Here is a 21,366-nt window from a genome sequence, read left to right as displayed (position 1 = left end):
TATTATATAACAATCTGCACCATAAACACAATTAACATCTTGTTTTGCAATGAAATTCATGACTCCTTATCATTAAATTAACATTATTTTGATACTAACTCCTAACCTCACTAAATTTCTTATTACTGACTTATTTTTACATTGATTCTAGCAGGTTTTTATCAACCGAGCTACTTATTCATATTCCTAAAAAATAGTAACTGATGAGTTCAGAGCCAGAGAAACAAAGTAGTCCCTTAAAAGAGTTTATATTTTTAGTTTATGGACTTTGATCAAAGTGATATATTTGTGGCAAAAAAAAAGTTTTGAAAATATCAACACTTGTTTTCCATCACAGAAATTCTATTATAAGTCATTTTAGTTAGGGTGCATGCATTTGAACTTTTAAAAATTTCTCAAATGATTTAATACATGGCCAACAAAGAAGGTGCTGCCCTCTTTGTCTCCTCACAGTATGGGACATTAGTAATTCCCATTTTCTCACTACTACAGTAACACATGACTAGCTTAACTACTTTCAAAAACTCATGTTCTTCAAAATGACCAAGCATTAGCTTTAGTCTAGAAATTCTTTCACTTTGCATTATGTTTTCAACTTACTCCCTCTCTCAAAATATTACTTTTTATTATGACAAAAAACAAACCTAACTAGAAACTGACAAATCTACCAAAATAACCCAGTTTGCAATATATGACAAATAAAAAAGTATTCTGCATGATACAGAATTAATAAGAAACTATTTAAACTGTTAAACACTAGAAAAAAGTCTAATCTTCTCACCAAATTAATGCTTGAAAAATACATATAGAAGGCCATTGCCCTACGTACAAATCATTTGTATGTACAGTAATGAGAAAAACACATTTGCAAGAAATATTCTTGAATTATAATGCTATCTTACTTAGATTCTAATTTTAAAATATGTTTTGAAACACAATACAATTTTTTGACAGCAAGCATATTTAAAATCTTTAAATCTTGTTGGTTTGTACTTTTAGACAAGGTCTCTGTGCAGCTCAGGACAGACTTGCACTTACTACCATCCCTTTGCCTTATTCTCTCAAGGGCTTGGAGGAAGAATGATAGGGCAGGCCTATGGCTATGTGTATGATGATGACTCCTGTGTCCTTTCTTGCCCAGCTGTGCTTAAGAAAAAACATGATGAAGGGGGAGGGGAAAAGAATGGAAGAATTAGGTATGGGAGGAGATGGAGGAGATATACAGAAGGTCAGGAAATTGAACAGAGGTATGTGGAAATGGGGAACTGGGGATAGCAACTAGAAAGTCCCAGATGCCAGCAAGAGCCTTCCAGCACCCCACGGGAGTGACATTAGCTGAAATACTACACAAAGGGGAGGGAGAACATGTAGAGACCATATCCAGAGGTTAGGCAGAGCCCCTGTTGAGGGATGGGACCACACACCCGTCTCCAAAATTTTAACCCAGAACTGTTCCTGTCTAAATGAAATACAGTGTCAAAGAGTGGAGCAGAGACTGAAGGAAAGGCCATCCAGAGACTGCCTCATCTCGGGACCCACCCCACATGCAGACACCAAACCCAGATACTATTTCAGATGCCAAGAAGTGCTTTCTGATAAGAGCCTGATACAGCTGTGTCCTTAAAGGCTCTGTCAGATCCTGACCAATACAGATGTGGATGCTTGCGGCCATCCATCGGACTAAGCACAGGGACCTTATTGGAGGAGTTAAGAAAAGGACTGAAGGAACTGAAGAGGCCTTATCTGGCATCAGTGGGAGGGGAGGCCCTTGGTCCTATGCAGGCTTGATGCCCCAGTGTAGAGGAATGCTAGGGCGGTGGGAGGGGGGAGTACTTAGGTGGGTTGGGGAGCACCCTCATAGAAACAGGGTAATGGGGGATGGGAAAGGGAGTTTGCAGTGGAGAAACCGGGAAAGGGGATAACATTTAAAATATAAATAAATAAAATATCCAATTAAAAAATAAAATTAGACAAATCATCAAAAAAAAAGTAAAAGAAAACACAACATGAACACTGTCAGTATGAACTGCAAAGCTTAGAATGAAGAAAATAGCATAAGAAACAGAGCCTGTTCTTCCTTATCTAGGTCACTAGATTCCTACTGAACTAGGAAAAGAGAGGATAGCTAAATGAGACACCTGCAGGTTGCTAGTATACATCTATATGTTACATGGATTGTTATGCTTGTAATTTACTCGTCCATCTGCAAAAGCAGGGTTATGGTAGTTAGAATTATAGTATGACTTTAGTTCTAAATCTGCAGTATAGGGACTGAGCAATCAAGAAAGCCACTTTATCATACAGAGATTAAATTTTCTTAATTAAATGAGGAATGGAAAAGAACTTCCTCTATACCACCCTTGCATATACATAGACAAACGTGGGCTATGTGAAAGGGCTTTGCAGGTTGTGAAGCATGTGAGCTGTGTGCAGCAGTCAGTCAGTTAAGTCTACTTTCTAGGTTTGTTGTTGTTGGTTTTGTTTTGTTTTGTTTTTTGGGATTTTTTTGGATATTTGTTAACCCTTTAATTACTTAATCTATTTATTAAATGGAAAAACCTCTTTGGGTCCAAATGATTTTACTACAAGAAGGAATTAGCAATTTATAAACTATAAATTGATCTCTTTAATAGTTTCCCAAATCTGAGTGGTATCCAATTCCATAACTGTTAGAGAATATCTCAATAATTTCCAAGCACCCAATCTCAACAGCCAGAGAGATACCTTCAGGACTGTATAGACATTACCAAATATATGTCATCACTATTAGGCAGAGCTCCTGGATTTCTGAGATTCTTGCTGAATAAGTCTAAGAGAAACTAGAAGGAGAAGAATCTTCCATTCCCACAAAGTCAATCATACACTCTGAGACACAACTCAAAACTATTTTAACTTTAACTAATGCTCCTGATTTCTCATTTTGTATGGTCGACATATGCCATTATTCCTTCTGTTCTTCAAAATTTTCCCTCTTGATCCAGACTACCTCTCTCTCTCTCTCTCTCTCTCTCTCTCTCTCTCTCTCTCTCTCTCTCTCACACACACACACACACACACACACACACACACACACACACTTTAAGGAGTAATTAGTTAAGTCTTAACATTTGACAAGAGTTTACTGTGGCTGAAATCCAAGACTTTAGAGTTATTTATTAGAAAGAGGATCCAAACTACATGTAAATTGGTTGTGATTTTGTAATTGTCTCCAAATAGAAATTACTTTGATGAGTGATGAGGTCTACACTTATATGTGGTTATAAAGAAAATTAGTGTCTCCTAAAAATTACAGAGGCTATCCCCATGAAGTCTCACCAACATTTCTGAATGAACATGACCTGCACAAGTCAACATCAGTAGACTTGTTAACATAGAAGGGGGAAGCTCACAGGGCTTCAAACCTTCACAAAGACCTACAAACAACTAAGGAATTCTAAATGTGGACGAAACACTTTTTTGAGGAGAAGAGCACACTAATGTTTTTCCAATGCCAAGGAGTCATCTCTGAAAACAAACACATACAAGCAATTTATATGGGTTGAACAGGTTATATTTTATGTTCCAAAAAGTATATATGTATCGAAGAAAATAGGGCAATGAACTTGAAGATAGCAAGCAGAGGGCTTAAAGGAAGCAAGGGAAGTGAGAAATAATGCAATTTTATTATAATCTCAAATAATAAAAATATTATTGGGGTTGGATCATTGGTATGGTGGTTAAGAACGTGCTGTTGTCACAGACGACCCAAGTTTGATCCCTTGAATCCAGATGGTAACACACGAGTCTGTAATTCTAGTTCCTGAAATCAGAAGCCCACCTCTGGATTTCACAGGTTCAAGCAAGTATGAGATGAATGGATACAAATATAGGAAAAACACTCAAACCTTTATTTCAAAAACCCAATTATGAAAGTTACCTGTTGTTTATTTAAAAATAAAGTTAAAGGGGAATTCAATCATTTGTTTTGTGTGTAGCTATATTTTAATTGAAACGTTCCTTTCAGAAGACAGAAAACCAGTTTATAACACACAGGAAGTAAATGAAATAAACAAGGTACAGAAAGTAAGTTCATACCTTATTTTCTTTGATACACATATACTTTTAGGAACATAAGAATATAACCTGTTCATCCCATATAAATTACTTGTATGTGTTTGTTTTTAGAGATGATTCTTTGGCCTTGGAAAAACTAATTGGTATGCTCTTCTCCTAGAAAGAGTATTTCTTCCAATTTTGGAATTCCTTAGTTGTTTGTAGTTCCTTGTGCAAGTTGATCTGCTTTCAGTGCATTTCCTGGGAAGAAATGATGTTTATTCATGGTCCACCAAAATAGTCACATGCCATTGAGAGGAAGGTTAGCTATCACTAAGTAGGTGATTGATTTCAGGCAAATTAACCTCTTTGTCTCACAGTGTATTTATGTACAAAGTAGGATGATTGTAATAGAATTCACCTCATGATATTATGGGAATTAAATGAGACTTGGTATATAAAAGTGAACTGTTCCTGGCATGTAGGCCTAGCAAAGTGCTATCACTTGTTATTGGATATATCCTCCCTGGAAACTTTCCCAGTCTTATAAGGATTGCTCTGTACTATTTCATTGCAGTCAGTTTGTCTTATTTCCCATTAGACTTTCATCAGCATGAGAAGAACTATACATGCCAATATTTTATATCAAAAGCATAGCACATGGCTGATCATGTAATAAGCACTAACACTGTTTCTGAACAAATGGAAAATAAGTAGAATAATAGAATCTAGAGAGATTTTGTATATCATCTTCTCCATTGATCTCTCCTCTTTACATCTTATCATATAAAAAGGAACCTGATATTAGAATAAAAACCTAGTTTTATTGCCTACAATATTAATCCTTATGAAGCTGTAGCTCCTAAGTGGGATTTATTTATATTAGTGTTATTGTGTGAGCTATGACACTCACTCATTTTTTCCATTGTCCAAAGCCATACAGATTGTCTTCAACATGCTATTTCTTCACATTTTAAATGACAGATAGTTCATTTTACCAAAGCCAGCTCCCTTTACAGTTGTCTCAAATTTATTCTACCACATTTCATTATATCTAACTTCAGACTCAAGAATATGAGACATTCTCTCCATAGGTGGCTCATTTTTATTTCAACAGTGTACATTGCAGTACAACATACATTTTCCAAAGTATATTCTAGGGAGTGATATCTCCACAGATGTTAGAGCACATGACTGTAAAATTAAAAATTTATAATAATTTTGGGAAATGTTGTGGTAAGCAATATTAAATTGATACCTTGTTGTAAGATTTTTTTTAGCGTTTTTAATATTCAAATGTGTTTTGTGAATCTCCAAAGGCTCTTGCAATGTGTAGCTTGTGTCAAAATTATTATTTGACCAAAGAAATAATTTATGTTTCCTAAGGCATCTTACAGACCTACTCTTACAAGAAAAGCTCATGCAGACACCTTAAATAAATATTGGTTTAAATTTTTATTGGGAATCCTAAGATAATATTTTTAAAAATAATGCATTTCTATATTATAAATAAACTTAATTTTTAATTGCTAAAATTTCATTTTATAGAGGTGCTGTTATTGTGCATGCTAATAATCCATTCCTAGGCTATCTACCAGTGGTATTAAATATTGGTAATAACAGTATTTAATATGCCAATATTCAAATAGTATTAAAATTTATGCTTCATTGAGATTTTCTTGCCTTCTCATCATGTACTTTAATGTTCAGGATCCCACCTAGAACATTCTACTAAATTTAATAGCTCTGGTTTTAGGTTCTTATTAGTTTTGGCAGCATCTCATATTACAGATCCATTTTCTTCCTCTTTTATTTTTATTTTTTACTTTGTGATAATCCTGACAGTTTTATGACTAGGTATTTTCAGAATGTGTCTCAGTTAGGATTTCTCTAACAATGTTTCTCATGATGGAACTTAGTATGTTTGAGAAAGCTCAGTAGTGAGCGTCTTTTGTCTCATGTCTTATCTAGGTGTATATCATCCATTTATTTTATGACATTAACCGCTTTGGTTGAAGAATTGTTTCTCAGGTTCCTATTATAAGGTTGCTGTTCACATATTCCTTCACATAAGCCATGTCCTGTTACACTTTGCTGTACTAAAGGGAATTGATTGCATAAACTTTTGCATGTTTTACTATCTTCCACATACTGTATTTGTTTAACTATTGATTTTTTATCATTAAAGTCTCATGAATATTTATGTTGTATTTTAAACTCTAATACCACCTCATGTGAAATTTGTTCTTGATAAAGAATCTTGATACATGGCCCTGAGATTTTAACCTTGCCATGTTCGTAGGCTATGCTGTCCTTGAATTTGTAATCCTGCCTTAGGCTTCCAAATGCAGAGATCATGATCATGCCTATCACACATACATCTGCTTTACGTTGGATCAAATAATTCAGTTTTGGTCATTAAAAGCTTCTTAAGGTGGATCCTGTTTCACTTCTATAGAAGCCAAAAACTATCTTTATTCATATTGAGGTACATTTTTGTCTCTTTTATACTTCTTGCTCATCTTGTATATTTTCTGTCTCTGTTCTACAGTTATCCATTTCTTCACATAATTGTAATTGACTCTATTAAATAAATCTTGTAATAATAAACTAAGATCTAGGTTATAGATTTACATATCACTCCCAAAATGACTATTTTTAGGCCTTCAACTTACAGAGAAAGAGTAAATTTATAGATTGTATTATATTTAAACTGTATCTTTTTTTCTTTTTATTGGATATTTTACTTACATTTCATATGTTATCTCCTTTCCCCATTTTCTCCCACCCAGAAACCCTCTATCCCACCCCCCTCCTCCTGCTTCTATGAGGATGTGCCCCCACCTACCCACCCACCTCTCTGCCCTTGAATTCCGTCACACTAGACATCCAGCCTTCATAAATACAACTTGCAGCTGTTTTTCCACACAACCCATTTTTTCTTTTTGCTTTTGACATTAGTAAATCCTTGCTCTATGATAAATAGACTTCATCATTTTCTAGGTAAGAACATATTATTGATGCTTGAGACATGCATAGTGGTGTTAAGAAGTGTTAAAAATTTTGTTGGAAGAAGCTACTTTATCAATTAAAATCCTGTGCTACATATAATTCATGCCAGCATTAGTTTTACAATTACTTCCAAAGTTAGTCAGTTTAGCAATTTCCGCCACATTGGTTCTACAGAAAAGAGGGGAACATTATTAATGTTACATGTTATGAAACCTAAAATATGACTTTAATATAATGTAAATTATCTATTAATGAAATAAATTCCTCCCTTTTAAATAAACATGATTAATATATTCTTTAAAGCTACCATCTCATGATAACTTTTGTTCTATATTTGTCCCAGTCACTGATTGGCTGGTGGCAATGATGTGGCTCTAAAGATGTGAACATTGTGATTGAGACAGTATCAAAATTGCCAGGCTCATGTCCACTCATGTCAATATGATTTTTAGGACTTAGTAGTGACTTAAAGAATAAAGTAGTAATTTCTGCACACAGTGCAGGCTCCTTTCTCTCTAGAACCTTAATTAACTCACTGACATTCTTTCATATTTTTTTTTCATATTGTGATTTCCCTCCTAATCTGAAAAGTTCTCCTCAAGAGTTACTCTTTAAAAATTACTCTTCTGTCCCTATAAATTGTGGCACTTTTGAGTGTTCCAAGAATATCTCACTGACAAAATTTCCTTGATGCAGAAGTACATTTTCTTTGCCAACAATTTGTGGGCCACTTTATTTTCAATTAACCTAAGTGGTGTTTAGCTTAATTTATAAGAAATATGGCTTTACAATATTCATTTATAAATGAGAGATTGGCAATTTAGGAACAGGAGGTAAGTTTCTGAAGCCTATATAGTTGTGAAGTAGTCATACCAAGATACAGCCTGAAAGTCTCCTTCCAATTTAGCTCATCATAGAGTTGCCTGCAGCAGAAAGTAACTACTTGGCCTTACATTGTTAGAACTTTTCACTCTTGAGAAGTTTTGGAAGATATGAATTATTTTATTGTCATAATCAGAATTTATACTCCCAGTACTATGAATGTGACCATGGTAAGACTAGTATCAGTAGAACAAGTCCCTCTAAACAGCTGAAAAAGGGGATATATGAACTCACAAAGACTGAAGCAGAAATCACAGGGCCTACAAGGGTCTCCACTGGGTCTGAATCTTGTCATTCTTGGGGTTCTTTAAATTTTTCTGTTGGTTTGTCTTGTCCAACTTTTCACAGACCTTAGGAAGCTTAACAAGAAAAAAGGCTCAAGTATGGATATTTCAATCCCACTTAGAAGTGTGAACAAAACAATTAAGGGAGGCAGAGGAAGGGAGGGAAGTCAGTTGGAGAGAAGTGGGGGAAAGTTGGGGCAGGAGCTGGTATGGGAGGAGACAGGAGAAAGCCCAGAGTTTAGTTTTGCTTTATTCAACTGACCCTCTTAAGGCTTTAACCTCACTTCTTTCTAAGATTCAGCCCCAACAAAAGTTTATTTCATCATCATTATTTTAATCAATCTGTCTGTTTTTATGCAAATACAATGATGATTATATTATTACAGCTCTGTAGCACAGCTTGAAATCAAGAACAGTGATATCTCCAGATTTTTTTTATTGTAGAGAATTTCTTTGGCTATCTTATTTTTGTTTGTTTGTTTGGTTTTTCCCATGAAGGTGAATACTCTCCTTTCAATGTCTGCAAAGAACTGTGTTGGGATTTTGATGAGGATTGCTTTGAATCTGTAAATTATTTTTGTTAAATTGGCTATTTTTACCGTTAGTCCTATGGATCCATGAGTATGAGAGATCTTTCTATATGTGTCATCTTTAGTTTCTTTCTTCAAATACTTGAAGATTTAGTATTACAAGTCTTTCATTTGCTTAGTTGCCTGCAATGTATTATTTGTGGCTAATGTGAAGGACATTTTTTCCATGGTTTCTTTTTCAGCCTATTTGTCATTTGGGTATACAAGAGCTACTGATTTTTGAGTTTACATTGTATCCAAACAACTCCATTAAAGGTCTTTTTCAGCTGTAGGAATTTCTTGAGGCTCCTTCATATACTTCACATATCTTCTTCACATAACATAACATATCATATCTTCTTCACATAACACTATTTTGATATATTCCTTTCCAATTTGTATCCACTTGATGTCTTTCTTGCTTGTTGTTTTATTGCTCCAGCTAAAACTACAGTCATTATATTGAACATATATGGTGAAAGAGTGGACAGCCTTTTCATGTGTTCCTGATTTTAGTGAAATTGCTTTCAGTTGTCCCCATTTAATTTGATATTGGTTATAGGCTTGCTGTAAAGTGCCTTTTTAAGTTTAAGTATTTCCCTTGTATCAATGATCACTTCAGGATTTTAAAAATGAAGAAACATTGGATTTTGTCAAAGTATTTTTCAGCATCTAATGAGATAATTTGTGTGTGTGTGTGTGTGTGTGTGTGTGTTTTCCTTCAGTTTATTTATATGTTCAATTACACTGAAGGATGTTCAAATGTTGAACTACCCTTTCATCTCTGGGATGGAAAATCTCTCATTCATTTTCAGGGTACCTGAGTTTTGTCTTTGTAATGCCACATATATCAGATGATATCCTGGTCTCTCAGTCCACTACACATAGAAAATCTCTCATTGACTCTGAATTATCCATTCATGCTTAATAAATGGTATACCTCAACTTATTCTTATTTGGTCAGTATATACATCATTATCTTATTTCATCCACTTTTGGTATTTAATTGACTAAACCTCTATCAATACATATTTTCATAGGGACTTTTACCATTTTGCAGTCGTTACAAAGTCAATGTATTCAAAATATTCTTCATTACCTTCTCTTCATAATTTTGATCTGATAATTTTATAGTACCATATTAGTTTTACTCTAACATCAGACCCTGGAGTGAGAATCCTAGAAGTGTAGAGTTTATCAGTATTATTAAATGCATGAGGTGAAATACCTATGAAGCAAAAGTCTATTTAACTCATATTGTTGGTGATTCAAAGGCACTGGGTCATCATAAGCTTCACTCTACTTAGAAGCTACTTCACTATGACTACATTGTAGTAGAGAATATAACACAAAGCCTGAGCAAGATTTTTCATCTTGATACATCTTGATACTCAGTGTAGAGTCAGTCTCAGATTTTTTACAGTAACACTTTCAGGAGAATTTAGTCGATTTCAGCAGCAAAGCTCCCAGTGACCAAAGAACATCTAATTAGACCCTACTGTTGACAGCTTTCATTAGCTCCTACATGGCTATGTTGGAAACTATAGTTCTTTAGTCTGGGAAACTCTAAGGAACATTCAAAGCAAATCCAATCATGAAAATTACCAAATCCTCCCTCACTAACTATTTGTCTTATTCCTCTTCTATGTAATACCTGCACCAGAAAGTAAATTGATGCATGTGCTTTATTCCTAGAAGAGATAACTGCAAGTGTAGAGTTTAGGGGAGAAAGGCTGTAATTGAACAAGAACGAAGTAGGGCTAAGAACGAAGTAGGTGTGAAAAGGCTAAATTTTATTCTTTTGTTTAAATTGACTCCTTGGAAATCCTAAGACATCTGTTCAGCCTAATAGAGCTGAAAAAGGATTCATTGAAAATATTTCTAAATCCTAATTTTATAAATACAAAAAATAAAGCCCAGAAATATAAATAATAATCAAGGGAATCTGGGGTACATATTTTGATGTCTTTTTGAACAATTTGCAAAATGTCGTTATCTGTGAGTTCAGAATATTCTGATGGTTGTGTTTTTTTCTCTACATATAATCTTAGCTTGAAAATTTACCTTTTGACACCTATTTTATTGAGTGTTCTTTATAAATTTACACAACTCTATATTTGCCCCAATTATGTATCCTTTTGAGTGATCTCTTGAACAGTTTGTATAGATAATATAACCATTCTTAAGGGTAGTTCTTTTTAGAAGAGTGTCCTTGTATTCTTCCTTTCAACTGCTGCCATGCTAGATCTCCTTCCCATTTTTTTTGTTATGTCCTATGAATTCAATACTTTGCTCACATTAAAATCCGTCATGTGTTTTGAGAACGAGACCATGTTTTATAAAATTTGGTTATTACTATGGTTTATATATTTTCACTTGAACCCTGTTCATACTGTCACTATTTCTGTCAGTTAACAGGGTGTCAGGAACAAATGAGTGAGACACACTCTGACAAAATTGGATAGTCCAGATCCAGGGCACATTTGCAAACATTCTTCAGGTTCTTTCCTTGGGTTCCCTACCACATCCTCTGCTGACTCAAAAATCAATTTGCCTTTATGTATTAACTTCCTTAAATGGCTCACTGCCATTTCACTAGAAATCAGAATTGCTCATTTGCTTCCACCCACATCCTATATATGTGGATATGACTCAAATCCGTGTCCTACCCAACTACTTAGCTCTTCCTATTTGCCACTTATGCATCACCAACTTTCTGTTCCACTAAGTCAAGTTGCCCACAATTTATTTTTGATTTATATTCATCACTGCCCCCACATCTGAGCAGTACTCATGATCCATAAAATCTATATACTGATTAGTTGTTTTATTTGAACTCACCTGTCCTTGGCTTATGTAAACCATGAAATTATTTGGTTGTGAAAATTAAAACTACGGTAGTTTCTTTCAAGTTTTCTTTCTTTCTTTTTCTTTCTTTCTTACTTTCTTTCTTAAAAAATGTTTCATTCACTATCTTTGCAAAACAATTTTTCTTCATGTAAACCATTCAATTTTCATTGAAATTTTACAAAATTCTAAAAAGTTGAGATAGTATCATAAAAAAAAACAGAAAATACTGATAATTTAACTTCAAAAATGCTTGTATTTTACCAATTTGTCTCATCTAAAATGTCACTTCATAGGGTATTTCTTTGGAGCATTTTAAATGAAATTTTGGACCTCCATTTGTTTCTTATGTAAATATTATAGTACATAGTCTTAGGACAATGTAACATTGAACCTCATTTCTATTTCACTGATAACATTAGAAAAGTACATACAGGCTTTACCTTTCATTGGAATTAAAATTGACATAAGAAAGGTTAGGGTCATCTGGGCTTTGTTCAAGCCCATTATAGCAAAGCTTCCTTCCTCTGGTATGAAAGCTAAAATCTAAGTCTGACTCTAGTCTAAAATAGAACACCCAACATTATAAGCTACATAAATATAAAGATGAATCTGACTTGGCCTAAACAAGGGACCATTTCTGTGGAATACCAATTCACCTAGCTAACGGGACAGGACAAATGATTTTCTAGTAAATTATATAAAGTACTATTTCTGCCCAGAAGCTCTTCTTTCTACCAGTGGCTTATAGATACTTTGATCTATTTCATAAGGAAGCATTATGAAGCCTTAGCTATGTAGTCTGCCTAACTTATTGAATTAGAATTCAGAATATGAAAGAATCAATGAGTGAATTAATCAATGAATGATGTAACCCTTTCTCAGCTTCTATGTATATCCTTTTTAGATTCAGACCAAAGGTTTTGCATACTTTCTCTGGCACTCTGGGCTTTTTTACTCTTTCTTTGAAACTCTCTGCTTTGGCCATGCAGCTTCCAATGTGCTCAGCGGTGGCTTGTGGAACACAAGAGCCTAACTCAAAAGTCCTGGATTTATCTCTTCTTCTTACCTTTTGACTCTAGGCTGCTGCCAATATTTAGAGCTGGCCTGCACCTATTTGTTTATTTTTTCTGTAGCTCTAATGAAATTTTCCTTATGATTATACTGATTTCATTTAATAACTTCTTTTACTAAGAACCCCAAAACATGAATGAGTTCTCCCTATAACAAAAACACAGCTATAATTCCCTAAATAAGTGTAAGTGTTAGTAAGAAGAACTGTTTGACTGACATTGGCCAGCTTTCATAAAATGTGCACTATAAATTCCTGGATTTTTTTCTTCTTTCTGACTCAAGACACGGTTAAGCTCAGCCTTTTGAATAAATCATGTCTCTTAATTTTCAATTGAAGATTTTATATTTCACCTTCCAAATATTACCTTCTCTATTTGTCTGTATTTTTGTTTCCTCGGAAGTGTTGTCATTGCGCCTAGAAAAGTAGGGATTTTATTTTAAGAAAGAGAATAATGGAGATATATATATATATATATATATATATATATATATATATATATATATATATATCATACTTGCCAAATGGTCTGGCAATGACTTTAATGGAAATGAGTACACATTCAACAGATTTGAAATTACTCTGTTGAAGTGATACCTGCACTCTCATAATCATGCCAGTGTTAAAGTGTTAATTTTAAAAGCTATCCTGTCAATTCAACCAAAATATCCATGAAGATAAATGGCTGAAAATAAGTGTGATGTGTGTGTGTGATGTGTGTGTCTATGGAGAGAGAGACAGAGAGAGAAAAGAAATAATAACTTCTTTACAAATGCTGATAGAAAATCTAGATATCACAATTATACACTGAAGAAGAAAAGTAGACTTATATCTCTCATTCAATACAAAATCAACTTACAATATGTTAATCATCTTAATGTAAAAGCTTTAGAAATTCAGAGGCTCTTTGTTGAAAACAGGAAAAGCACTTCAAAATACAGGTATAGACAAGAAATTTTAGAAAAACAACTCATAACATAGGAAATAAATGTAAATGTGGCAAATTAAATAGATTGAAAAGCATCTATATCTCAAAAGAATTAAAAGAATTGCTTATGTGAACAATAGCACACAGAATGACAGAAATACTGGTAACTGTAACAGTAACACTGGTAACAGAATAATTTCTTTCTTAATTTATAAAGAACTCAAAAAATTTTATGCCATTTGATCAACATTTCCACCTTTTAAAAATCTTTTTACACTTGTCCTATTTAGTATTGTATCATCTAATATTGCTTTTACACACACACACACACACACCACACTTATTTTTACCCATCATCTTTATGGATATTTTGTTTGAATTGACAGGATATCTTTTAAAATTAATACTTCAACACGAACATGATGATGAGAGTTCAGGTATCTCTTCAACAGAGTAATTTCAAATCTGTTGAATTTGTACTCAGTAAAGCCATTGCCAGACCATTTGGCAACTATATGCTATTATTTATTTATCATTAATTGTTGAATTGGAAGAATTGTCATTCTGTTTTCTCTAATGACTGAACCAAATCACGTCCACACAGCCACTATGCCGTGTCCTTCTTTCTCCACATTCTCACCAATATTTGTTCACAATAAACATTCAAACAGGAATCAACTGATATACCATCGCTGTTTTACTTTGCATTTCTCTGAGGATCTGTGATGCTGAGAAGATTTTTTGTATTACTGGCTAGTTTTAAATCTCTGGAAAAATTTCCATTTGTTATTTGTATGTTTTTAAATTGAGTTTTTGTTTTGTAGTTGAGTTGTCTGACATCCTTATATACTTTAGGTATTAAGCCATTATTAGCTTTATTATTTGCAAGTATTTTCTTCCATTCTCTTGTCAAAATTTCACCTAACTTTATCTCTATAGAAGCTCTTAAATTTGATACCATCCAACTTATCTATCTTTATTGTTTGACATGTTATTTTAGCTTCATGCTTTGGTGTTTCAGGTAGAACAAAATAAAACAAACAAACAGCATCTTATTGCAAAGAACACAATAGTTTTAGCTAGTCATGGTGGTACAGGATGCCAATCCAGGACTTGAAGAATGGAGGTATAGGATAATGTCTTTGAGGCTAGCTGGGTTTACACATAAAAATATAGTCTAAAACAGAAATAATAAACAATAGTTTAAAATATTTTCCTTCAGGATTAATATTTTCATTGTGTTTTCTTACTGATCCTATGTCTAATCATAAATTGTATTTCCTGTTCATCTGTACACTAGTTTATATTTCAACATCGTACCTGATGTAATGATCAGTATCTTCATATATTTTTATATTGAATATATTATAAAATATTCCATAGCCCTGAGGATAAATTATATTTATTTATTGTATGCATTATCATAGTACTCTTTTGTAGAAATACAGTATGTTTTGGCAGGCTATTATATGGGCTATAGCATATGGGCTATTTTCATGTTGTTTTCTCTAATAACGATAAATTAGATCAATGAATACTACATGCGTGTTTCATTTCTTGGTTCTACAGTTTAACTAACTTTTGAGAAGCTACTGTGAATTGTTGCAAAACTCACTGAATCTTTGCTTCTTTCAAATGTACTTTCCTCTCCATGAAAATGTGTTTTCCTGCTGCACTGGGTAAGATGTGTGAAAATCCCACTCCAGAATCTTTAATACAGACAGAAATTACTTTTTCTCACATATCTGTCTACTCATATCTTCTTCATAATTCAGGTCACATATTGAACTCCAGCTTTCCATATGTTGCTCCATGACCAATTCATCTACTATGCCTTGTCTCTGCTTTGAAATTGTATAACAAGATTACTCTTCTTGGAACACAATCACTAACTGTGCTATAGTTTTATTGAGATATGGCATATGTCAGTATCATATTATTACAATGAAATACTACATTACTGCAAGGCAGAAGCCATCACATTTTTTTCTCTTTCTCATACCTCTATATCATTGGATTGATTACAAGATAAGCATGCAATAAAAGTACTTACTAAATTGAATTAGATCAAATTGAATTGATTCTTCTGGATCATCAGCAATTTCTGTGGCATGATATAAACCTCTCCTACACAGAAGAAAACATACTTTTTCTTATGCAGAATGCACAGTGGAATTTATTTAAAATAAATGGTTTCAGCACACATCCTATGTTACCAGAGAAAACAATGTCATTATAAACAGAATCATGGATTAGAACACAAGCAGAAGTGGGAGTAACTATATAATTTAAAGTTACTGGCTGGATTAGTTACTTTCTGCTGCTGTAATAAAAGACCATATCCAAAGCAATTTACAAAATAAGGCATTTATTTTGGTTTATTCTTTAAGAGACATGTGGGTCTGTCATGGTAAGAAGACATGACAGCAGCCAGGCATAGTATAGCAGTTACAGCAAGAAGTTGGGAGCTCACGTTCTCAACTGCCAGCAGAAAAGAAAGAGAAAAAACTTGGAGTGAAGAGAGGCCGTAAAATCTCAAAGCCAGACTCTAGTAATGTTTCACTAGTCTTAGCAAAGCTACTGGGCCTAGAGAGAATGAGCAACTGAATTTAAGTGTTATACACAGGATTATAGGGAAATATTTTTAATCTCATCTCCACGGGTAAAATGAGAGAATGAAAACTGATTTCTTACAACTGTTACAACAAGAAGACACTGAATTCATAAACAAAACTTCCCATTGAGAAAAATCAAAGTATAATAAAAATCAAGGTTTTGACCCAGGGCTCTAAAAGTACATGTTTTTTTTTTTTTTTTTTTTTTTCTTGCAATGCTCCATTGGCTGACCCACCTTATACCACTGAGATTTACATACCTGAATAAAAAATTGAATATAAATTAAGATGTTTCTCTGACTCTACCCACATTAATTATAATTACAGAAATAAAGCAAATCATAAATGATTCTCTTAGTTACTTTCTGTGTTACTGGAAGAAAACTTGACAAAAGCAAATTAAGGAAAGAAGGAAGGGTTTCATTTGGCTTGTAGTGCTAGAAGTTTATAGCTGGGAACTCATGACAATATGACCTTGATGTGTTGTATTTCTCGTCAAGAAACAGAGAATGATTCATACTTGCACACAGCTAGGTTTTTCCTGTTTATATAGACCAGGTTCCAACTACTGGAAATAGTGTTCCAGTTTTTAGGGTGGGTCTTCTTATCTGAATTAATCTAATCTAGGAAAACTCAAATAGGATACTCCAGATGAAATTTTAATGTAAATAATTTCTCTGGCTGTATTGATTCTGAGAATTTTCCCCTAGGTTACTCTAGACTCTGTCAAGTTAGCAATATTTAGGGGCACAGGAATGAAAATAGCTAAATACATAGAATTGGTGACACTTTGAAAGTTGAGCTCAGACCATGTGTGCTTCATTCTGCTTCTAGACCTTTAGATTTTACTTTTCTATTTTCTAGTATCCAGTGCTTATAATAGTGTTTCTGGCATTTTCTTAATCTCCTAGTTTAGGTGGGTTTATACCGTTTTGTATTTATCTGCTAGAAATTCAATATATTAATTTAGTATAAGTTCTTTGCTTTTGAGTTACAGGGTGTGGGTTTTTTTGTTTGTTTGTTTTTTGCTTTTTTTATACTATTGAAAATGGAGGTCTGGCCAATGAATCATTGACTATGACCACACAAAGACCACTTTCAGCATTATTGCCTGTAGTCATTGCAGGCTGCCAAATCAGAACTGAAAGGCTCTTCTCTTCATAACTTATTCTTGAACTCAAAAGGTATTTCCAAATCATATTTTTATTGTGTTTAAGAAAAACAGCATACAATTCCCAAATTGCCAATGTCAGCTCCTGAAGTAACTAAAAAACCTGTCAAATATGACCTTCTTAAACAACATCTCTCTCTCTCTCTTTTTCAGAGGAAAACTGTAAAGATCAAGTCACAGCTGCACGTAGTACCTAATTAAACAAGTGTAAGAAAGCTGAGAAAGGTCAGGTTGTCAAAAATCATTGCTGTATCTTTACTGAATTGTATTTAAAGACTGATTGCAGCAAAGAAAATAACTGAATAAGGTCTGTGAGCCTGGAATATTACATGAACTCAAGGGGCAGACTTCTTGGCATATAACAGAGGATTTAAAAAAAAAATCGTAGGAAACAAACTGAGGAATTGGAAAGGAAGAACATATGTACTGGGTGAGATAGACAGCTAATATTAATACACAGAAGAGCTTCAATATGCCAGGTTCAAGGAGAAACAAGACAATTTTACAAATGACATTTTTGACATGAATTTCTTTTCCTTTTTAAATGAACAAATAAATGGAATAGGCTCATAATAGATGCTTTAAGAAGAGTCACCTATAATTATATGGCTAAAATTAAGAAATTAAGGGAAAATTAGTTATTTAATCTCCGGAATATATTAGTAATTGTCTGCATGTACTCTGAACTCCCTAATGCGCCTATGTTTGTCTGAAGGGCCTTTGAATGTATTTTGCGTCTGTCCTACTTCTCACTGTCATAGAAACAGAGGAGAGAGATGTGTTTAAAAAGATAACCCATAACAAACCAAAGTATGAATTTATTGCTCCAAAAAGCAGCTTCTGCCTTGAGAAAGAGGAAATATGAAATATTATTTTCTTCCCAAAGTATACTTTATTTTTGAAACAGCTAGGTTTTGTAGACACCAACCCACTGGGAAATGCTGAGGGGTGCTAGTTAGTAACTGAGTACAATTTTCAGTTCAGTAAACTCCAGTCTGTTTTTCTGCCTTTTCCTCTATCTCTGGGGATTTGTTATAATCTGAAAGAAAGGTTTCATGACTTCTGGGAATGAACTGTCTGCATTGTTTTACGTGAGCTTCTGCATTGTTTTACGTGAGCTGGAGTATGCATTTTAGGTGTTCTTTAAGAAGAAAGATGAAAGGATGAAACTATACAAAAGCATAAGTTTCAGACAGAAATTGTGTGTGTGTGTGTGTGTGTGTGTGCGCAAAAATTAAACTATTTCTTCATTCAGTTGATCACCAGTCCTTGGGTCCCTCCAACCCATGGCATAATTTAAGCATTCATAAACCAAACAATAATAGAGTTTATAACCTTCAAGAATAAAACATTACATTTTTATTAATCTGACAGGTGAGAAATCTGCCTTTTCTCTCAACCTTGAGAGTGGCTTGGATGCCATCTTGCCACAAACAACTGACAAAGTATTTGAAGCGTGCTATCGGAAGCTTAATTGCGATTTGTTGTAATTTCTGCTCAAATTCCTCCCTGACACAGTTGATTTACTTTGCAAATCAGTGCATCTAGAGGCTGTACTGTGTCGCATTATGGGTCTTTGATATAGAACCTTTGTTTTATAACAGGGAAAATAATTAGCTTTTGGACAAGCCTGAGTTGCGATGTCGGGTGCTATCTGTGGTGCTGAAAGAAATTATTAGCGCTGAGCTAATGAAGGCACTCAGCCAGGCTCTGCCACCTTACTAATTTGTCTCTTTGGGATTTTCACAAAATTAAAAATGAGATAAGCACAAAATGGAATGAATTTCATAAGAAAAACAGTAAATTTGTTGAAAGACTGTGTTGAAAACCTGTTAGAGCCTAATTTAAGAGAAATTGTCACCGGTTTGCCACTGGAATACTGGTTTCTGTAGGGTTGGGATGAAACTGTTTAAGCATATTTTAATTAACATCTGTATCTGAGATTTCAAAGCTTTGTTTGAAATTATCAGCAAGTTGCAGTGTCAGCAAGCACTGTGTGTTAAATAAGTATCTAATTTCAGTCAACCCGCTTCTAGACTGCAAAGTCAATTTGCATTAAAGGCAAATTCATATGATAAGTAAAATTAAACTGGAGATACTTTGTTTTGAAATGTAATGCTTACCATAGACTTAACTATGATTCCATTCACTATCCTCAGAAATTGTTAAAATATGGTCTTGTTAGACTTGGAACACTGGGAACTTGTTTGCATTATAACCAGTGGCATGTTTAACATGATACTGGTTAAGGGAGTGCTTAGACTCAGTCCTAAACAAAACCAGCACCAGCTGGTTACTTTATATTTTATTAGGTTATAAAATAGCACTCAGGTATACAGCAGTAATCACAAGCCATGATGCTGAGAAAAAATAATCACATTAAATTGACCTTCATGAATAACAAGTGAGGTTCCATTTCGCTTCATTTCTGTTCACTCTAAAACCAGCATTAGCTTTTCTGGCACATAATTTTTCATTGTTTGCTGAACACAGCTCTATTAGAATGATTCACTGTCTTTAATATTAGTGATTACGGTACATTTCAATTACACACTGTGTTATATAGTTTGTGGCATAACTCTCCACATCCCTGCTATTTGACTCTGCTGGAAAAGATTGAATGCGGCAAAATGGTGAGGCGTTCAGTGTTGTGGGTAGGAAAGACCCTTGTAAAGGCTGATAATGTAATCTGGAGAGAAGTTAGTCTGTAAGTAAGGTTCCCAAATTTACAACATATAAAGATGAGATTGTATCATTTATTCATGTCACTTAATATGTAGTATAGCAATCTGTAGCATATATTTATATAATTTATATATATATATATTTAAATTTTATATCAGTTTAGTGGTGACATAACTTACAATAAAATCATCCATTTTAAAGATTAATTTTTATTTTTTAAAAGTGTGCGTGTGTATGTGTGTTTGTGTGTGTGTGTGTATGTGTGTGCTCACAATTGGTTGGTCATAAGGAGGCCAGAAGAGGGCATAAAATTACTTAGAGTTGGATTTATAGGAGGTTGTGAGCCTTGCAGCCTAAGTGCTGGGAACTGAACTTAGATCCCTTATAACAGTAGTATACGCTCTTAACCACTGGGCCATCTTTCTAGGCTCCCCAAATTTTTCACCTCAAATATTTATCCCGAAGAACTTGATAAAAACATATGGTCCCCAAACCATTCTAGCAAATAATAAAATTATTTCTTCTATCTTTTAATGTGCTTTTGAATATAGTTTTGAAATTCTGTAACTTTACATAAATGGAAGAAAAAATATTTACCATTCATATCTCATAGAGTTGTAAATCAAATTTGTGTTGTAGTAGTAATTTATTTTCTACTTCAGACATTATCATGTATATACTAAATAAGATGATTCATTCATGAGTTAGTGACATTACAAGTTTCAATTTTATGCCTATTTTGACACTGTGGATTTTAACATTTGAATTATTTGTATATATGTCTTTTGTGTCAAAAGTTAGGATTTCTTTTTTTTTATGAAATTACAACGGTTTTATTTTTGGATTTTAATTATTTATTTTTTCCACTGAATTTCTTTTTTTTATATTTTATTTACATTTCAGATGCCATCCCCTTTCCCCATTTCCCCTCCCTAGAAAACCCCTATCCCATGCCCCCTTTTCAAATACCGACTAATATGCTACGAATGTGATTGATTTTATGGGCAATTTAAAATATTATATACCATTTTTGATCCTATCAATTTTACATATTTCTGGGTATTATGACACATTATAACTAACATTTTCCATTGCTGGACTGTTTAATAATACCTATTCCTTTATGGCTAATATCCACTTACTAGTGAGTACATACCATCTGTGTCTTTCTATGTCTGGGTTATCTCATTCAGAATGATATTTTCTAGTTCTGTCCATTTGCCTGCAAATATTATGATGTCCTTGTTTTTAACAGGTAGTATGCCTTTG

The sequence above is a fragment of the Arvicanthis niloticus genome, chromosome 5 (assembly GCF_011762505.2).
Source record: "Arvicanthis niloticus isolate mArvNil1 chromosome 5, mArvNil1.pat.X, whole genome shotgun sequence".
NCBI classification, from domain to species: Eukaryota; Metazoa; Chordata; class Mammalia; order Rodentia; family Muridae; genus Arvicanthis; species Arvicanthis niloticus.
Note: the sequence above shows the minus strand (reverse complement) of the source record.